The sequence below is a fragment of the Erinaceus europaeus genome, chromosome 11 (assembly GCF_950295315.1).
Source record: "Erinaceus europaeus chromosome 11, mEriEur2.1, whole genome shotgun sequence".
Lineage (NCBI taxonomy): Eukaryota > Metazoa > Chordata > Mammalia > Eulipotyphla > Erinaceidae > Erinaceus > Erinaceus europaeus.
Genome location: NC_080172.1, coordinates 15573905 through 15594835, shown reverse-complemented (window position 1 = coordinate 15594835; position 20931 = coordinate 15573905). Strand labels below are relative to the sequence as shown.

The following is a 20931-nucleotide window of genomic DNA, read 5'->3' as shown; positions in this document are numbered from 1 at the left end:
TTCTTTCTTTTCCAGCCTTAGCAATAACCCTGGAAGAACAAAAAACAGAAGAAAGAAAGAAAGAAAGAAAGAAAGAAAGAAGGAAGGAAGGAAGGGAGGGAGGGAGGAAGGGGAGGGAGGAAGGTAGAGAAAAAAGGAAGGGAGAGAGGGAGGGAGGGAGAGAGAGAGAGAGAGAGGGAGAGAGAGAGAGAGAGAGAGAGAGAGAGTTATTTTGAGGATCCTAGGCACCAGAAGTTTGTGATTGTTATTATTGTTTTTAGATAGTGACAGGCAGCAAGAGAGCATGAAAGGGACCACAGGACCATAGCTTTTTTTAATGCACGTCTGCACTCAGCCCTTGATCACTCACACAGCAGAGCAGCAAATCATCAAAGTCACTTATTTTTCTGGCCTGACATCAGAAATTTTAAACTCAAATTAATTTCTCATTTTTCTTTTGAGGTAGAAAGGAGTCATTAACAGCAATTATCTTGATACTAAAAATGCTGTGGCTTTGTATCTTGATAGTTGCCTTGCTTATAAAGTAGATTTTAGGGCCAAATATATTATGTCCAATCTCTTCAACAACAAGACCAAAGCTGCCTAACATAGTAAAAGACACGTTTTTCACAGATTATATACTATATACCTTTCAGTGGGAATGCAATGAGAAATGCCAGAGGAGAGTTAGGACGGCTAAAAACTAACTCATGAGAATTAGTTATGAGTTGGTCTTGATGTTATATTGATAGTTTGAAGTCAGTCATGCCAGGAGTGGTTATACTTATCCCATAGTATTTGGAAATGGGAAAATAACCTGATTCTTACTCTTGAGAACCAGCTATTAAATATTTAGCTTCTTAGGGAAGAAATAAGATAAAGAAATATGGATGTACTCTTAGTTATAGGAAGGCAGTGGAATTTGGAAGTGGAATTTAGAGTGACTCGTCAAACTTAACAATATTATATTTTATTTATTTTAAAGATTTACTTATTTATGAAAGAGAGAATATCACTCTGGTATATGCAGTGATGGGGGTCAAACTTAGAACTTTATGCATGTAAGTCCCAGCCTTTCCAGAGTCATCTCCTGGGCCATTGGAAAATATTTTTCCAGACAGATAAGTGATGAGTATTTTCATCTTTTGTGAATTCAATTAGTTTTTGAAAAGAATTCAGCAGCTATCTACTAGGAACCTGACGTTATAAAAAGTCCTAAAGAATTAAGTGAGCTTCTAAAAGGAACACACAACATGACCAAATGAACATCTAAGGAAATACTTTGGCTCTAATCTATTCCAGATTATCCTAACTTTAAATGAGGCCAGTCTACCATAAGACCTCAGCTAAATCTCACCTTGAAGACCCAGAGGCCTTAAACTATAGGATATAGGTTTACACAGCCCAGAAAGCAGATGCATAATCATTGGCAAGAGGTTAATGTATTCTATTTTCCACTTTGCAAAAACAAGTCAGTTTTTACTGCAGAGAAATGAACACAACATTATAAGATATTATAATTTTATACTAGTTGAGGTCCACTGCGGGATTTAATAAGGAAAACCTCATTGTTATTATAGCTCATCTTCCCAATGTAATTCAATGGACTCTGTACAAAATAGAGAATTCATTATTTTGATGCCATAAAAGATCAAAGATATTATAGTTGCAAGTAATAAAGAGATATTTAAATATGTAAAGCCACTGTCATATCCAAATGACAAATTCATTTATTATTGTAATTATCATTTTATTGTTAACATTCCATATTCTCTCCCTTGAATTTTTCTCCTTATGCATTTTTCTGGTTGTGCTAATACATTTCTATCTATTAGAATATACAGTGTAGACTATCCAATGTAGTTACAAGGTTTTTCTACATGTTCATTATTTTCTTTCTTTTTCTATGTCTTTCCCAAACTAGCACATGATAGTAAATTTTTGCTAAGAAAATGAACAAATTATCTTAAAGATGGGTGTACTATTTTAATCATTAAAAATCAGAACTCTCAAGGCCAGGTGGTGGTGGACCTCGTTGAGTGCACATAGTTACTATGTGCGAGGCTCCAGGTTTGAGCCTCTGGTCCTCACCGGCAGGGGCAAACTTTGCAAGTGGTGAAGCAGTGCTGCAGGTGTCTGTCTCTCTCCCTCTCTAACGCCCTCTTCCCTCTCAATCTCAGGTTGTCTCTATCCAATTCAATAAAGATAATAATAAATAATAGTAATAATAAAGAATTTAAATAAATAAACAAATTATATATAGATGTATATATATAATTTATTTATTTATTTATTTTATTTAAGAAAGGATTAATTAACAAAACCATAGGGTAGGAGGGCTACAACTCCACACAGTTCCCACCACCCAATCTCCATAACCCACCCCCTCCCCTGATAGCTTTCCCATTCTCTAGCCCTCTGGGAGCATGGACCCAGGGTCATTGAGGGTTGCAGAAGGTAGAAGGTCTGGCTTCTGTAATTGCTTCCCTGCTGAACATTGGCGTTGACTGGTCGGTCCATACTCCCAGTCTGCCTCTCTCTTTCCCTAGTAGGGTGTGTCACTGGGGAAGCTGAGCTCCAGGACACATTGGTGGGGTCTTCAATCCAGGGAAGCCTGGTCAGCATCCTGGTGGCATCTGGAACCTGGTGATTGAAAAGAGAGTTAACATACGAAGCCAAACAAATTGTTGAGCAATATGTATATATATATATATATATATATATATATATATATATTTAAATTTTTTATTTAAGAAAGGATTAATGAACAAAAACATAAGGTAGGAGGGGTACAACTCCACACAATTCCCACCACCCAATCCCCATAACCCACCCCCTCCCATGATAGCTTTCCCATTCTCTATCCCTCTGGGAGCATGGACCCAGGGTCATTGAGGGTTGCAGAAGGTAGAAGGTCTGGCTTCTGTAATTGCTTCCCCGCTGAACATGGGCGTTGTTGACTGGTCGGTCCATACTCCCAGTCTGCCTCTCTCTTTCCCTAGTAAGGTATGTCCTAGTAAGGTGTGTCTCCAGGACACATTGGTGGGGTCTTTAATCCAGGGAAGCCTGGCCAGCATCCTGGTGGCATCTGGAACCTGGTGATTATTATTGTTGTTATTGCTGCCGTTGTTGTTGGATAGGACAGAGAGAAATTGAGAGAGGACAGGAAGACAGAGGGGGAGAGAAAGATAGACACCTGCAGACCTGCTTCATAGGCGGCTGTGAAGTGACCCCTTTGCAGGTGGGGAGCCCGGGCCTCAAACTGGGATCCTTATGCTGGTCCTTGTGCTTCACCCCATGTGCGCTTAACCTGCTGCACTACTTCCCGGCCCCCACTAATATGATTTTTAAAAAGATTTCCCTTTCTTCCCTTCTCTCTCTCTCTTCCCTTCCTCTTTCCCTCCCTCCCTCCTTCCCTCCTTCCTTTCTTTCTTTCTTTCTTTCTTTCTTTTCTTTCTCTTTCTTAGAAGAATAAAATGGATAAAATGGCTGCCAGAAGCAATGGATTAGTAGTGCCTTCACTGAGCTCCAGTGATAACCCTAGAGGCAAAATAAAATAAAAAATAAAGAAGGAAGGAAAGAAGGAAGGAGGAAAGAAAAAGAGAAAACGAAGTATACACCAGGCATTTAGAACTTGATACAGAATAATATACACACAAAAAGAAAGAAAGAAAGAAAGAAAGAAAGAAAGAAAGAAAGGAAGGAAGGAAGGAAGGAAAAGAAAGGAAGAGAAAAGGAGAGAGAGAGAAAATCCGAATATCACTCTGGTACGTGCAATGCCAGGGGTCACACTCAGAGCCTCATGCTTGATAGTTGAGTGCTTTATCTACTGCACCACTTCCCAGGTCAGTACTAATCTGACTGTAAGAAATAAATTCAGTAAGCCCTAAAAGTTCCAGAGAATTGGAAGGCAATTGAAAATTGAAGACTTTTCCTTTTTTCATTAGGTGATCCAAAATCTTATTGAGTTTCTTTGAAAATATTTAAAGTTGGGGGCTGTGTGGTGGCATACCCAGCTGAGTACACACATTACCATGTGTAAGGACTTGGGCTCAAGCTCCCAGTCCCAGCCTGGAATAGGGAAGCTTCATGAGCAGAGAGGCAGTGTTACAGGTGTCTTTCTTTCTGTCCCTCTCTATCCCCCTTTCTTCTCAATTTCTCTCCATCCTACAAATGAAATAGAAAAAAGAAAGAGAAAAAGAAAGAGAAAAATAAAGTAACTATTAACTAAATATTTAAAGGTGGTCTCAGCTAAAAGTTTTTATATTTTATTTTTTTTAAGTATTTAACTTATTTGTTAATAAGAAAGATAGTAGAGAGAGAGAAAGAACCTGACATCACTCTGGTACATGTGCTGCTGGGGACTGAACTCAGAACCTCATGCTTGAGAGTCTAGTGCCTTAGTCACTGCACCACCTCCCAGACCACTAAAATTATATTTTACCAATTAAATTAAAAGTTTTATTTTGTCCTATTTTTTAAATATTTGGTTATTATAGTTTTATGTTTTATAAATAAGTTCCAAGGAATTATTTTAGCTACAACATAGAACTAGGCTAAGAGAAAACTGGTAACTAATAGATAGGTATAGGTTGGATAGTAAGAAGAAAGCCAATCAGATTAATTGAGATTATGCAGATCTTATCCACTAGAAAATTGCAGATTGTGATTTGGTTTTGAATTATATAAAGAGGTAGTATTTAAACCTTCACTTTTCTTGTGATATTTGAAAAACTGAGGTGTGTGCAATAGACATGGAGAGGGGGTTTAACCGGTAAATTATTAACAGAAAGTCTTCTATAGGCTGATAGTGAGTTTCTTGGAGGGTGACAGCTTTGTCATCCATAACATGTGATATGGAGCCATGATCATAATAAAGTTTTAATAGCTAGTTAGGGAATGAACATTACAAACTAATTTTTTTTATCATTTTTATTCATTTACTGGATAGAGACAGACATGGGGAACAAGGGTGATAGAGAGAGAAAGAAACAGAGAGATACTAGCAACACTGGCTCACCACTTGCAAAGTTTTCCCCCTGCAGGTGAGGACCAGGGGTTTGAACCCGGATCCTCACGTTTTGTAACGTGCACCAGCCAGGTATGCCACCACTCAAGCCCTACAAACTGACTTTTTAAGTTTCTTTGTAACCAGGTCTAAAGCTCTGAATTGAAAGCAAAACTGACTAGTTTAGCATCTAAAGTCCATTTTCATCATTGATCTCTGCTTTTCTTGTTCTCTGCAAGAAAATGTAGAACTTGGAGTTAAAGAAAATAGACACACACACACACACACACACACACACACACACAATGACATTTGAAGCCAGAGTCCCTGTGACCTTTAAAAGTTCAATTGGCTGAAAAGTTTTCTGTGGGCAAAGCATTTTTCCCAAGGTCAGGAGAGTTCAATTAACACAGAAAACTTTGAGGGACATGCCAATGGATTTTGTAAAAGTTGTTTTTGTGTGTATGTGTGTGAAGACACAAGGCTTGGCTGGTCATTCTGATCTCCAGATGGTCACAGGATGCAGCCAATAATGACCGTGGAACATCCTGAAACAGATTGTTGCTTTAATAGAGTAACATAGTCTCACATGTTTTCTTGCAAGAGAGAATTTGTCAAAAATTCTGACTCATGGCTGGGGAAATGGCTCAGTGGGTAGAACACAGGACTTGACCACTTGAGGTTCCAGGCTCCATTGCATGTGCCATTGTGGTCTTTGGTCTCTCAAAATAAGTGAAGAAAAAAAAAAGGTTTAAGAGCAGTCCACTCTGTTCTTCATCTCTATTACCTACCCAAGATAAGTCACAATTACTTTGTAGCTTGAGTGTTATAATAGCTTCCTAACGTTATAGTTGCCTCTTCAGCTTCTCCAAAATTTCTTTACACTACAGTCATTTTGCAACATAAGGTCTGTTGGTCTCTTCCAGCTTTAGATATTTCTGACTCCCCTTGTAGTTAGCATATATAGTAAACATCTTTGTCACTGCCTACAATGTTAGAATATCACCTTCTTTACCTTTTTCTGATTTCATTGTCCCTTTGACCTAGTGTTCTGGTCACACTGCATTTCTTCTGATCTCCCCTCCCCACCCCACCCCACCCTCAAACTTTTTCTTAGCATCTTCTCTTCTCTCCCTCTGGGACATGTGTTTCCTATACAATTCACTGCTACTTGTGTTATCTGCGCAGGCTCCTAAAGATTTTAGAAAGCAGTCTTCAGTAGTTATTTTTACCAGTCAAGTTTCATGAAAGAGGTGATTCTCCAACTTGGTGATTAATAAGCATTCCTGAGCCAGCTTCAGACATAATGCATTTGATTTCTTTTTTTTCTGGAATGGCAACATGGAGTTAGAAAGTAGACAACTTAATGGAAAAGATGGTGGAAAAGATGTAGGGTAGAGATATAAAATGTAAGCAGGGATACGTAGATTGAGATGTGATTAGCATACACAGTTAGCTAGGGAAACATTGTAGTGTAAAAGAAGAGATATCAATGTTTAAATAGCAACCGTGAGTAAAGAAAACAAAAAAGTTGTCAGGGAATTTGTATCCAGTAATAGGGGAAGCATAGGTTTCTCAAGTAAATCAGTCATCATCCATCCAAAAACAACTCAGGTGAGAACTCAAAGGACCTCAAAGACTTTGGAAGCAGGAAAGTCTTTGATTACTTGACAGAAAAAAATGTGAGAAAATGAGATATAAAAAAGAAGTTGGGAATTAAAAGGAAAGGTTTTTTTTTTTTTTTCTTTTTTAGGAAGCCAGAGAAACAGGAGAAAGTGGGACCTTCTTGTATGCTTTTCCCCATTCCCATATGGGGGTAGGACACAGAACGTGGTGTTTGAGGCTCCAATTTCCATTCCTGGCACTGCATACGCCAGAGCAGTGGTCTGGCCTATCTTTCTGTCTCATGATAAATAAATAAATAAAACACAATTGTTTGAAAAAGAAAATTTGGGGGCATATCAGGTAGGGCATGCACACACCACCTATGAGACTTAGGTTAGAATCCCAGTAACACATGAAAGGTGCTATGGCACTGAAGAATGCTCCTGTGCTTCTTCTTCTAGTGTTTGCCCTTCTTCCATAGCCAGTCAACAGCGTCAGGTTGAGCCTGATGTAAAGTTTCGAGACCTCCTTTGAATCTGGAGAGGTGGCAGTCGTTGACCATGTGGGTCATAGTCTGTCTGGAGCCGCAGGGGCAGTTCGGGTCGTCTCTGGCTCCCCAGCGATGGAACATAGCAGCGGCGCACCGGCCATGGCCTGTTCGATAGCGATTGAGGAGGGCCCAATCATAACGTACTAGGTCAAAGCCGGGTTGACGCTTGCAGGGGTCTGTGATGAGGTGTTTGTTCTTTACCTCAGCTGACTGCCAACTCTGTTTCCAAGAGACTGGAACAGAGAAGTTCAGCGTAGGTGTAGGGGACCAGATTGGGTGACGAGACGTCAAGTGTTGGACAGGGTGGGCGAAGATATCCGCGTATATTGGCAGGTCCAGTCGAGCATAGACGTGGGAAATGAACTTAGATGATGCCGCATCCCGACGAATATCTGGCAGGGCGATGTTGCTAAGAACTGGCAGCCATGGAACCGGGGTGGAATGGATGGTGCCAGAAGTTATCCTCATGGAGGAATATAATTCGGAGTCGACCAAGTGGACATGGGGGCTACGGAACCATACTGGGGCACAGTATTCTGCAGTGGAATAGCATAATGCCAGAGAGGATGATCATAGTGTGGAAGCGCTCGCACCCCATGAGGAGCTGGCCAGTCTTGCAATGATGTGATTCCTCACGCCCACCTTTGTTGTAGTTTTTATGAGATGTTCGTGAAATGACAGGGTGCGATCGAGAGTAACGCCAAGATAGACTGTCTGGGCTTCATGCTGGATTCTCATATCGCCAAGCTGCACATTAAGCTCATGCGAGGCCGAGGCATGGTGTAGATGGAAAACAGATGATACCGTTTTTGCAGTGCTAGGGATTAGTCGCCATTTTTTACAGTAATCAGATATCAGAGACATGTCTTTCGTGAGTGTTTCCTCAAGGATGTCGAACTTGGATGCCTGAGTTGCACAGCAGATGTCATCGGCGTAGATGAACTTCCTTGAAGAAGTTTCTGGGAGGTCATCGATGTAAATATTCAATAGCGTAGGAGCCAGAACAGAGCCCTGGGGGAGGCCACTTGAGACAAGTCTCCATCTGCTAGACTTGTCACCCAGATGCACCCGGAATCTTCTGTTTTGGAGAAGAAAGGATATAGTGTTGGCCACCCATGGAGGCAGGCATCTTGAGATCTTGACTAGGAGACCACGATGCCAAACCGTGTCATAGGCTGCTGTGAGATCAACAAAGACAGCACCCATCTTTAAATTCTTCTGGAATCCATTTTCAATGTAAGTTGAGAGGGCCAGGGCTTGTTCGCAGGTAGATCTTCCTGGGCGGAAACCAGCCTGGGCAGGTGATAGGAATTTCTCTGTAAGAGGAGAAATACGTGACAGAAGCAGCCTCTCAAGGAGTTTGTAACACACAGAGAGGAGAGAAATTGGTCTATAGCTGGCGGCCAGTGTTGGGTCTTTGTTTGGTTTCAAAACCACTATAATCTTCGCACGACACCAAACTTTGGGCATAGACTCAGATTCCAAGATGTGGGACAGGAATGAAGCGAGCCACTTCTTTGCCGCGGGACCCAGGTTAAGAATGAGTTCTGGGATGATGTTATCATAGCCAGCAGCTGTTCCTGGTTTAAACCCTCTTCAAAGTGTCTTCCAGTTCAGACAGTGTAAAGGGAGAGAGTTTTGGAGATGGACAAGATAACCGGAAGTGGGATGACCACTCATGGGAAATTTCTCTTTTCCAGACTGGGTTGATCTTAGCACGTCCAACTTGAGTTAGGTGACTGGCCACTGAGTTTGGAGATACGGGAGGATGGGAGACGGGAGGGGGTTGGCTACCAGCACCCAGTCTGTGAAGAAGCTTCCAAGCCTTCCTACTTGAGTGGCTGAAGTTCAGACTTTCCGTGAGTTGTTGCCAGCGGGCTTGACGTGCTGCATTCAGGGAGGCAATGAGATGGTCAGCCACATCTGGGTCGCCCGACTCATCATACTGCTTTAGTAGTTGCTCGCATTCAGCATCAAGACAAGGCGTATAGTTAGCACGTCTCCCACGAGGAATGGTTTGGGAAGCTGCTTTGAAGATGGCTTGGCGGAAGCGCCTGTAGGAAACTTCAGAGGGGATAGACTTAATTGGAATTGCAGGAATAGATTTGTTGGTAAGATCACTGAACAGACGCCAGTTTGCTTTCCGAAAGTTCCATCTTAGTTTCTCCGAGCACAGAATCAGTGGGAGCTGGAGACCAATGTGGATGATAGCTGTGCGGTGATGACTGTGCGGGAAGATCTTGAGAACTTGTCTCGTAGCGGGAAAGGCTTGGCTGTTGACTGTGCTAATCCAGCACAGGTCGGGGGACGAGTCTTTATTCCATCTAGCACTGTGAAAAGAGCCTGGCTGTTTGGGATCGTATAATAGGGAGAGGTCATTCGCTGAAGCCCAGTCGGCTAAGATAGAGCCGTCAGCATGAGTGGAGGAATATCCCCAGTCTTGGTGGTGACTATTAAAGTCTCCAACGTAAACGGCTGGGCGATTCGGGCTAGGCAGGATCCCATGAGGCACTGGGAGGCTTATATACGTTGATGAGCTGAATAGTTCCAATAGTAATGGAGTCGTAGAAGGTCGAAGAGGCCATATGGTAAACGTCCGCAAGACATGATTTGGCGTAGATGGCTCGGCCGTGTTTAGGATGGAGATTATAGCATATTAAATCGAATCCACTGATGGTGAATCGAGCAGCTTCATCGACTGCTATATGTGTTTCTTGTAGGCAGATAACATCTGCCTGATGCTGTATCGCCAATTGACCAATAAGAACGCGTTTGGCAAAGGACAGCCCCTCAACATTAAGTTGGAGGACTCGAAGAGCAGGACCAACAGCTTGAAAGCTGTCAGGAGCTGCTTGTTGCTGGCTTTGAAAGTGATTGGGATCCATGTGGATTCAATCGGCTAGGAAGGATCGTCAGTTTCCCCAATGAATGGGTACTCACGAGATGCACCACGGGAAGGTCGATCCAATGCTCCTGTATTGTGCTGTCTCTCCCTCTTTCTTTCTCTCTACCTCTGACTGTCTCTCTATCTGAATGAAAAACCTGGAAAGCAGTGAAATTGCACATGCACAAGAGACAGTGTCTGTGAAATAAATAATAATGCAATCATTTTTCTTTTTAAAAGTAGGGGAGATAGAGAGCAGGGCAACAAGTGAATTCAGAGCCTGAACCTATTTTATAGGGAGAAAGAATTAATAAAACAAACCAAAAAAATGCAAGAATGAGAAAGGCACCTACTTTTAAATTGAGAATACTGCCTATTTTCTCATTTTTAAACATAAATAATACAGTTATACTGAACACTTCATTAAACGAGTACACGCTTGACACGGGAGGAAAAGCGCAATAAGTCTGATTATACTTCTGTTCCCTGCAATTACCCTCTCTAACAAAGGAGTTAGGATCACTGTGAGGTGACTAAAGAGTGTAAAAATTTTCTGCTGCATCTCAAGAACCTTACTGGTATTTATCAAGGTATAAGAATACAGCAGCTTCATATGTCAAAGGTTTGGGCTTATGAGGACTTGACACACATAAAATAAAATATTCAACTCTGACATTTCTACAGATGCTGACACTTGGCCTGGTCTCTATTGAACCAGAAACAGGAATGAGAGGTTGGAAGAGGAAGTCTGAAGGTCAAGAATACAAAATGAAGGGCTGAGCAGACAGCCCAAAAGTAGTACACAGGCTTCTTCTTCTAGCATTTGCCCTTCTTCCGTAGCCAGTCAACAGCGTCAGGTTGAAAGCTGTCAGGAGCTGCTTGTTGCTGGCTTTGAAAGTGACTGGGATCCATGTGGATTCAGTCGGCTAGGAAGGATCATCAGTTTCCCCAATGAATGGGTACTCACGGGATGCACCACGAGAAGGTCGATCCAATGCATCCCAAGTACACAGACTTGTACACCAGAAGTCTCAGGTTTAAGCCCCAGCACTCCTTATGTCTGTGCTGAGTAGTGCTCTGATCAGAATGAAGAAGAAAAAAAGAATGTGAAAATTGCTGAAATAAGAGGTGACAGCCTTTGAGTGTAAATGTCAGATGGCCACAGTAATTGAGTCTTCTCTGATATGGTCTTGACACACTCTTCTTTTGCCTCTAAAGTATATTTGGGAATTACCATGGTTCTGGGCATTATCTGATAATACTTGACTGGATGACATATTTAAACTTCAAAAAAAAAATTAAAATAACCAGTTGATTTTAAGAGAAATACATTTGGGAGAGGGGTGGTGCATGGGATTCTTGAACATTATAATAAACAGTTTTACCATCCCTATGCTTTACACTCGAAAAATAATAGTTAAAGTACTTTATTTTTGTGGGACTGGGTGGTCCCACAAAAAAAAAACAGCACACCTGGTTGAGTGAACATGCTACAGTGTGCAAGGACGCAGGTTCAAGCCCCGGTCCCCAACAGCAGGGAGAAAGCTTTGTGAGTGGTGAAGCAGTGTTGCAGGGGTCTCTCTGTCTCTCTCTATCATCTCCTTTGCTTTCTCTATCCAATAAATAAATACATATTTTTTTAAAAAATTAAGGGAGCCGGGCGGTACTGTAGTGGGTTAAGCGCACCTGGCGTGAAGCACAAGGACCAGCGTAAGGATCCTGGTTTGAACTCCCAGCTCCCCACCTGTAAGGGGGGTCACTTCACAAGTGGTGAAGCAGGTTTGCAGGTGTCTGTCTTTATCTCCCCTCTCTCTCTTCCCCTCTCCTCTTGATTTCTTTCTTTCCTATCCTACAACAACGACAGTAATAACAACAATAATAAGAACAACAACAATAAACAACAAGGGCAATTAAAGGGAAAAAATGGCCTCCAGGAGCAGTGGATTTGTAGTACAGGCACTGAGCCCCAGCAATAACTCTGAAGGTAAAAAAAAAATAATAAAAAAATTGAAGTATTTTATTTTTGTTATCTTATTTATTTTTGTAGTATGTCCTATAAAATATTTTAAATACATTTATCTAATGCACATAGTTATTTTTTCATACGTACATTCCATTCAAATCAATAGAATTGACGTGTGGATGATTCTTTAAACATCCACGCATGGATATATAATCATCTGCTTTGTACTAAAGATTTTGAATTTAACACTATTTTTCAATCTGTTTTTGTTATTTTACCTCTTATTTTTCTTTCATGCACCTGCATTAGCCTGCTGAGTTATCAGAGTTCTAAACACAAAGTCAGCACTGAATGAATACCTGCTGATTGACTGACCCGTATCCCAAAGCAGTATGGCGTAGTCACAGGGTCAAATGAGGAAAATGATGCTGCCAGGTCAAACCTGTTTTCCCTGTTGCTTCAAGTCCTTGGCTAAGCAGCATGCGGGAGCAAACTGCTTTGCGGCAGTGATCACGGCAGCGACGTTTCACTGCTGCAACGTTTGAATGGAAGAGGGAGAACTTCCTGAAATACAGGAAACTCGAGCTGTTTCTTTATTATCGTTATTCTCTGGCTGCTAATCTTGATTATACTGTCCAACTCCCAGTATACAGATATGCACTACTTTTTCTCTTTGATGTAGCTTGGTTGTCAGAAGCAGAAGTTTTAAACAGTGTTTGTTACCCACGCTTAAAACTACAACCACAGCACAAAGAATTGTGTGAGGTAACAGTTTGAAGGGTTTTTTTTTCTACCTATTTATTTATTTTTATTTTTTATTTGTTTTTATTTTATTTTTTATTGTCACCAGGGTTCGGTGCCTGCACTATGAATTCACCACTTCCAATGACAATTTTTCCTCTCTCTCTTTTCTTTTTATTACTGTTTTCTTTGATAGGACAGAAAGAAATTGAGAGGTGAGGGGGATTTTAGGGAGGTGGAGAGAAATAGTAACACCTGCAGACTTGCTTCGTCACTTGTGAAGTATCCCCCCCTGCAGGTGGGACCAGGGCTTGGAACCTTCATCCTGGAGCATGGTAAGGAGCTCTGTCAGGAGCTCCAGCACCCAGCCCCGTTTTTAAACAGTGCATTTAAAAGAACTTTTGGGGGGTATTTCTACCATCAGTAGTAAGCTAATGACTTGCTCTTTCTATGTATTTCTGAGAAAGCCACCCTCTGTAGTACTGTATTTCTCATAAATTGTTTGATTTAAAACATTGCTGCTATTTTTCATTCTTTTTAAATATTTATTTTAGTTAGAGACAGAGAAAAGGAGGGGGAAGAGAGAGGGAGACAGAGAGAGACCTGCAGTGCTATTTCTCCACTCATGAAGCTTCTCTCCTGGTAGGTAAGGGACCAGGGGGTTGAACCCAGGTCCTTATACACTGTAATGTGTAGGTTTGATACTTTTCCTTAAAAGATTTTTTAAAAAATTATTGGGGGATTAATTTTTTTAAATTTCTTTATTTGGGGTATTAATGTTTTACAGTTGACAATAAATACAATAGTTTGAACATGCATAACATTTCTCAGTTTTCCACATAACAGTACAACCTCCACTAGGTCCTCCGCCATCCTGTTCCAGGACCTGAACTCTACCCTCCGAAACACCCCAGAGTCTTTTACTTCGGTGCAAAAAAGATTTTGTGATTCTGTTTAATATGTCCTTGTAAAACTCTTACATGCTGTTTCATATGCAAATGTTTTTATTCATGTATAACTTTTAAAAAATAATATCTGGAAATTCAGAATTTTCCATAGGAATTTGTCTAGAAGACACTGATAAAAAAAAAACAGATTGCGGGGAGTCAGGTGGTAGTGCATTGGGTTAAGCGCAGGTGACCCAAAGCACAAGGACCAGAGTAAGGATCCCGGCTCCCCACCTGCAGGGGAGTCGCTTTAAAAGTGGTGAAACAGGTCTGCAGGTATCTATCTTTCTCTCCCCCTCTCTGTCTTCCTATCCTCTCTCCATTTCTTTCTGTCCTATCCAACAACAACATCAACAACTGCAACAATAAAATGACAAGGGCAACAAAAGGGAATAAATAAGTAAATATTAAAAAAACTAAAACAAAATAAAAAATAGATTGCATATTTGCTCAGGTGAAATTGTATCTTCCAGTAGAGAATATGTTTTTAAAAAATCAAGAAGGGGGCCAGGCAGTGGCGCACTTGGTTAAGCGCATACATTACAGTGTACAAGGATCCAGGTTCAAGCCCCTGGTCCCCACCTGCAGGGGGAAAGCTTCACGAGTGGTGAAGCAGGGCTGCAGGTGTCTCTGTCTCTCTCTCCCTCTATATCTCCCCCCTCTCAATTTCTCTCTGTCTCTATACAATAATAAATAAATAAAACATTAAAAATTTCAAAATCATTTAAAAATCAAGAAGAATGATAAGCAAACAGAATAATTTTTGGTGAAATAAGCAGTGTGAAGGAGAGTAAAATAAGCAATATGGACATAGAGTATGAGCGGGTGCAGGAGTTGTTGTTTCAATGTGATTGGAAATGAGACCAGAGGAGCAATAACTTTGCCAAGCGATAGTCTACGTTCAAGTCACAGCAGCTATGGTGAGATGGCATCTCTCCCTCTTTAAACATCTCTCTCTCTCCCTGTCACTGCTTCTGCCTTAAAAACAAACAAAAAAAGCCCCAGAGTGGTGAAATCACTCATTGACAATGTCTGATTCATCTGAGGAAAACAATATAAACAAATAAGTGATGTGATCAGAGAAGGCCCTGGTAAGAGAGAGACAGAGAGACACTCGCAGCACTGCTTCATCACTTGTGAAGTTTTCTCTGCTGGACATGGGTGTAGACAGGTTGATCCATACCTCCAGCCTGTTTCTATTTTTTCCTAATAGGGTGAGGCTCTGGAGAGGTGGGTTGCCCAGACATATTGGTGAGGTCATCTGCCCAGGGAAGTCCGATTGGCATTAGGGTAGCAACTGAAACTTTGTGGCTGAAAAGCATTAAGATATAAAGCTGGAAAAATTGTTTAATAATCAGGAACCTAAAGGTAAGAATAAAGCAGATGAGATTTGGAGTCTTTGTGTTGGAAGAAACTAGGGAATCTATTTTAGGTATATTCCAAGGGGCCCATGACTTTACTAATTTTTGCCTGAGCCCAGTAGTTAATATGGGCTGAAAGTATTGTCTGGTTAGATGATATCAGGGGACTAAAAAGCTGAATCATGGCAGAGGTAGCTCCCAAATATAGGAAAAGAATATAAATACCATCGACTGTAAACCCATGGATCTGACCTAGGCCCCATGTCTATTCATATTAAGCACAGGAGCCTGTGTGACCTCTGCATCCCTGTCTCTCTGAGCTCACATTCCATGGTCATAGCTAGGAACATTCTAGGCTGCACTCATTTCACGACCAGTCTTTCTCCAATGGCAAAGTATGTTGACCCAGCTTCCCTCTGGAGAGTTGGACAGTTTCTACCATTGTTCTTCTACATTGAGGGCTGTAGAGGTACACAAAAGGGTTTACGGGGGGGGGGGGGGCGAGGGAGGCGGGCAGTAGCACTGTGGGTTAAGCACACATGGCGCAAAACGCAAGGACTGGTATAAGGCTCCCGGTTCGAGCCCCCGGCTCCCCACCTGCAGGGGAGTTGCTTCACAGGAGGTGAAGCAGGTCTTCAGGTGTCTATCTTTCTCTCCTCCTCTCTGTCTTCTCCTTCTCTCTTGATTTCTCTCTGTCTTATCCAACAACAATGACGACAATAATAGTAAGTACAACACTGATTAACAACAAGGGCAACCAAAGAGAAAAAATGGCCTCCAGGAGCGGTGGATTCATAGTGCAGTCACTGAGCCCCAGCAATAACCCTGAGGGCAAAAAAAAAAAAAAAAGGGTTTATGATGTTGTTCCTGATGAAGATGACCAGTGATGGTAGAGAAAGGGATCTGTTGGGGGTCTAGACTCATCATATCTATGTGAGAATCTCAGGGTTCCTTGACTACGGCCCCGGATGATGAGATGGTCTGGTAGTGACCAAAAGGACTATCATTAAAGTGTGTGGGTCTCTTGCTCTTATCCAGCTTTTGTAGTCCTTACTTTATCTGACATGGTTAGACTTAGAGTGATTGAGGAAGGTTGCACTGAAAATAGTTCTGCCAAGGTTTTCTCTAAATATTTGATAGTTTCTGGTCTAATATCCAAATCTTTGATCTATTTGGAGTTTACTTTTACTTTTGTGCATGGTGAAATGTAGTGGCCTAAGTTAATTCTTCTGCAAATTTTCAATTTTCAAACAATTTTTAAAATCTGGTTTTAATTTAAACATTTTTTATCATCTTTATTTATTTATTGGAGACAGCCAAAAATTGAGAGGGTAGGAGGAGATAGAGAGGGAGAGAGACAGAGAGACGCCTGCATCACTGCTTTACCACTCTCAAAGCTTTGCCCCTGCAGGTGGGGACCAGGGGCTCAAACCCAATTCAAATGAAATCATTATATGTAGCAATGTAGAGAATTAGTTTTAAAGCAACAAGGCTTTATAATTTCCAAGTAACTATAGCAAGGATCTGCATCCAAATGCCAACAAAGAAATTTATTATAAATGACTAGAAGTCTGCCAAGCTACATTTACAGAATACATGACCAAACAATCAAGTTTTGTTTTGTTCAAAGACACCTGTGTTTTTAAGGGTTCTTTAAGTTTCAATGTGCAAAAACTTAAATATCATCCATTTATAAAGGGAATGTGTTAGTACAGAGAATTGAAGAAAAAGCCAAGATTACTTTGGATTTAGCCACTGCTGGATATAGGAGCTAAAAAAGGGGGGTGGGGGTGACTGGAGAGATAGCATATGGTTCTGTGAAAGAGTTTTGTGCCTGAGGCTCTAAGGTCCCAGCTTCAATCCCCAGCACCACCACAAACTGGTGCTCTGGTCTTTGTCTCTGCATCTCTCTCTCTCTCTCATTAAATTACAAAATACATAAATAATATTAAAAAATAACACCAGAGAGGTCAAGCAGTGGTGCATATGGATTAGTGCATATTTGGGCCCAGATTCAAGCCCCAGCCCCTTGTCCCCACCTGTATGGGAAAAGCTTCACAAATGGTGAAGCAGTGCTACAGACATCTCTTTTTCCTTCTCTATCTCCTCCTTCTATCCCAATTTCTCTCTATCTCTAGCCAGTAAGTAAATAAATAATACCACCAAGACCAAACTAACTCATTGACTCTGTTGGTTCAATTCTTAAGCACACCCTCTATATCTGCTGTCATACAGGTTGTCTGAAGTGTTGAGCAAGTAGCATATCCTTTCAGAAATACTATTTAAAAAGCATTTATTTTCCCTTACAATTTCAAAAATAGTTTGAGTATTGACTTAGATATGCTCTGCATGAATCTTGTGTCCAGTTATGGTGAAGAAGATAGGACTCACTGAATTTCTATGTTAGGATTATATTATTGGGCCCTGAGAAGGACATTAGCTCCTTCAGATTTCAAACCTTATAGAAGAAATTTGAGACAGAATTACTGTGAGTTGGAGGAATAGGATGATGGCCTTGTAGAAATAGCAGCAATTTCAATGTATAGGCACCCTAAACAAATGTGTACTTGTTTTTTTAAATTATAATTATTTTTTACTAAGATGCCCTGGGCAAGAATTCTGATAATGGACATTGTGAGTTGTATTCACTGTATTAAGTAAATAATTAAATTTATACCAGTATTAAAATATTAAATATTAAGTAAATAATAATAAACAGGATTTGGATCTAATCAAAGCAAATTGTGCATCTAGAAATTACACATCCAGAAAATTTACATCTACTATGTTCTTTGAGAGAATTAGAGTTCTTACCTATAAAATGAATCAGGTCTCATTAGGTTGGGAAAAGTACAAGTTGTTTTGATCTTTGTCATTCTCTCTTCAATTCTAGTACCAGTGCAAATGTTTTTGTTTTCCTCTTACTTGGATCACATTCCATTGTTGGATGATGTAAGAGTTTTAACCAAGCATAGAATAGTAATGAGCAATTGGGGAGATCCAGTTCCAAACCTTTGTTTTTGGTCACACACAATTAGCACATAGAATATAAGAACACGGAATCAATTGATTTGCAAGGTTAATTGCACACCTGTTTACTTTTGGCATATTTTCTAAGAAGTTCCGCTGGAAAAAACAAGAGAAGGTTATGGTCTACTTATTCAAGAATAAAAAAAAAAATAGGATCACAAGTCTTCTAGTATTTTTCCTACCACACAGAACTGTACCAACTTACTGTGAGAGCTCTCCCTTGCAAAAGTCAGCAGCCTCATGACTTCTGTTTATAATCAGTGACTCTCCACTCACCTGCACATTAGGATTCTGTGCTCGACTGTCAGAAATTCTGATGCACAAGCCACACCTCATGTCAATTAAATGGTTACATGTGGTGGTGGAATCCAGATACTAGTATTTTTTAATTTTAATTATCTTTATTTATTGGATAGAGACAGCCAGAAACCAAGAGGGAAGGGTGAGGTAGAGAGGGAGAGAGACAGAGAAAGAGAGACACCTGCAGCACTGCTTCACCACTTGCGAAGCTCTCCCCTGCAGGTAGAAATTATTTGATTAAATACTTTACGTTGTCATTTTTAGGTCTTTCTACTTGCTTGCTGCACGTATTGGGTCACTTTTGCTATTGTGTACTTTTGCTTTAAGGTATATATTTTCCCCTAACTTATGAATACATGTGTACATGTGCTCTGTCTCTTGGGCCCTGGTTCATATCTGGGTGCCGTGGCTTTGTTAGGAATTATGCCACTGAAATGGAATTAAGGAGTCCTGTGAGCTAGGAATGTTCTCACCAGAGTACTGGAACTGTAGGGTTGACATCACAGGCCTGTTGTCTGTGGACATAATCTGAAGTGAAACATGTTGAGGTACAGCTTGCATTGATTAGCTTGAGCTCAGCAGATGCAGTATCAATTAGTATGTATCGAGAAAGGAATATTGAAAAATGAGCCCCACTGCTGAGGTTACAGAACTGGGAGAAATATGGATTTTATAGAGAATGAGGAGAGTACCCTGGAACCCCACTTCTCTGGAGCCCTGCCCCACTAGGGAAAGAAAAAGACAGGCTGGGAGTATGGATCGACCTGCCAACGCTCATGTTCAGCATAGAAGCAATTACAGAAGCCAGACCTTCCACCTTCTGTACTCCAAAATGATCCTGGGTCCATGCTCTTAGAGAAATAAAGAATAGGAAAGCTTTCAAGGGAGGAGGCGGGATACAGAACTCTGGTGGTGGAAATTGTGTGGAATTGTTTTTTTAATTTTTTAATTTTTTATTTTGTAAATAATAAAAAAATAAATTAAAAGGCAAAGAAAAAGAAAAGAACTGATTTGAAGATGTCCACTCCAGTTATCTGAGGAGTCTAGAGGATTCAAGATCAAGTTATAAAACTAGTCTAACCTGTTAGTTCTAGTAACTGATCTTCTAGATTTAGAGGAAGAAGAAGAAAAAAGGGTAGACAATTTAATTTTAACTTAGGTCAATTTTATTTTTAAGCTAAGGTGGGGATACTTACATTATGACCTTGGATATGTTATTTATTGTCACTGAGCCTCTGTATCTTTATATGCAAATGTACCAGTAACACCTATCACTAAGTTGCCTTCTTCTTCTAGCGTTTGCCCTTCTTCCGTAGCCAGTCAACAGCGTCGTCGTCAGGTTGAAAGCTGTCAGGAGCTGCTTGTTGCTGGCTTTGAAAGTGACTGGGATCCATGTGAATTCAGTCGGCTAGGAAGGATCGTCAGTTTCCCCAATGAATGGGTGCTCACGGGATGCACCACGAGAAGGTCGATCCAATGCACTGAACCCACAGCAAAAGTTGCCACAATTGCTTAACTGTGAATGAAGTCTCTTCCCCCATTTACCCAATATTTTATTACTAGATATGACTAGAGCACTATCTGAAAAGCAAGAGCATCACTTAAACATGTGTTTCTGGATATTGAACCCAGGGCTTTGTGCATGCAAGGAATGTACTCTGTCAGTTGAATTACTTTCCCAATCATTAGAACCTTGTGTTGCTTATGTTCAATGACTTGATTTTCCTTTGTTTATATGGGTATCTTCTTAGTGACTATAACAGCTCCATACATCAGCTTGATGTTGTGATTTTGCTACCTACTGATAGACTGAACTTAATCTTACATTTTCAAGCATCTATACATTAGTGTGCTGCCCTTTCCAAAATTTATTGTTTCTGAGTTCCTACCACCTGACCCTTGGCACATTCTAGTAGTACTTTATTCTGGATATTACTGACATTTGTTGGGATGAGCGCACATAGTTCCACCAAGTTCCATAAACCTAATCAAACTTTCACTTAGTACCTCTAATTGAGTTATCACCTCAAATTTTGCCCACCCTTAAGGAATAATGTGGTCTGGGGAGATGGCCAACAACAGATATGTTAGTGACAATATACCTAGGCCTCATTCATTCCTATAACTTTTAAAAAATATTTATTTATTTTTCACTTTTTGTTGCCCTTGTTTTTTTTTTGTTGTTGTTGTTGTAGTTATTACTGTTGTTGTTACTGATGTTGTCATTGTCGGATAGGACAGAGAGAAATGGAGAGAGGAGGGAAAGACAGAGAAGGGGAGAGAAAGAGAGACACCTGCAGAATTGCTTCACCACCTGAGAAGCAACTCCCCTGCAGGTGGGGAGCCAGGGTCTCGAACCGGGACCCTTACACTGGTCCTTGCGCTTCGTGCCACATGCGCTTAACCGGCTGTGCTACCGCACGACTCCCCCTATATTTTTTTATGTTTATCAAAACCTAACATTTTTATTTGTGTATATTTCATAAAATAGAGCATTGTTAGAGAAAATATTTTGAATGTTTTTGGGGATCATCAAAGAAAATAATTATTGGCTATATTGTGT

General features: G+C 40.7%; 1 long non-coding RNA gene across 1 annotated transcript; it reads right to left on the bottom strand.

Annotated features, from left to right (window-relative positions):
• Positions 1-3893: 3893 nt before the first annotated feature.
• On the bottom strand, positions 3894-17938 carry LOC132541307 (uncharacterized). Its single transcript, XR_009552468.1, has 3 exons — positions 17853-17938; positions 12365-12553; positions 3894-4146 (listed from the first exon to the last, which is right to left on the bottom strand). It is a non-coding gene; the product is annotated as an uncharacterized LOC132541307 (long non-coding RNA).
• Positions 17939-20931: the final 2993 nt, after the last annotated feature.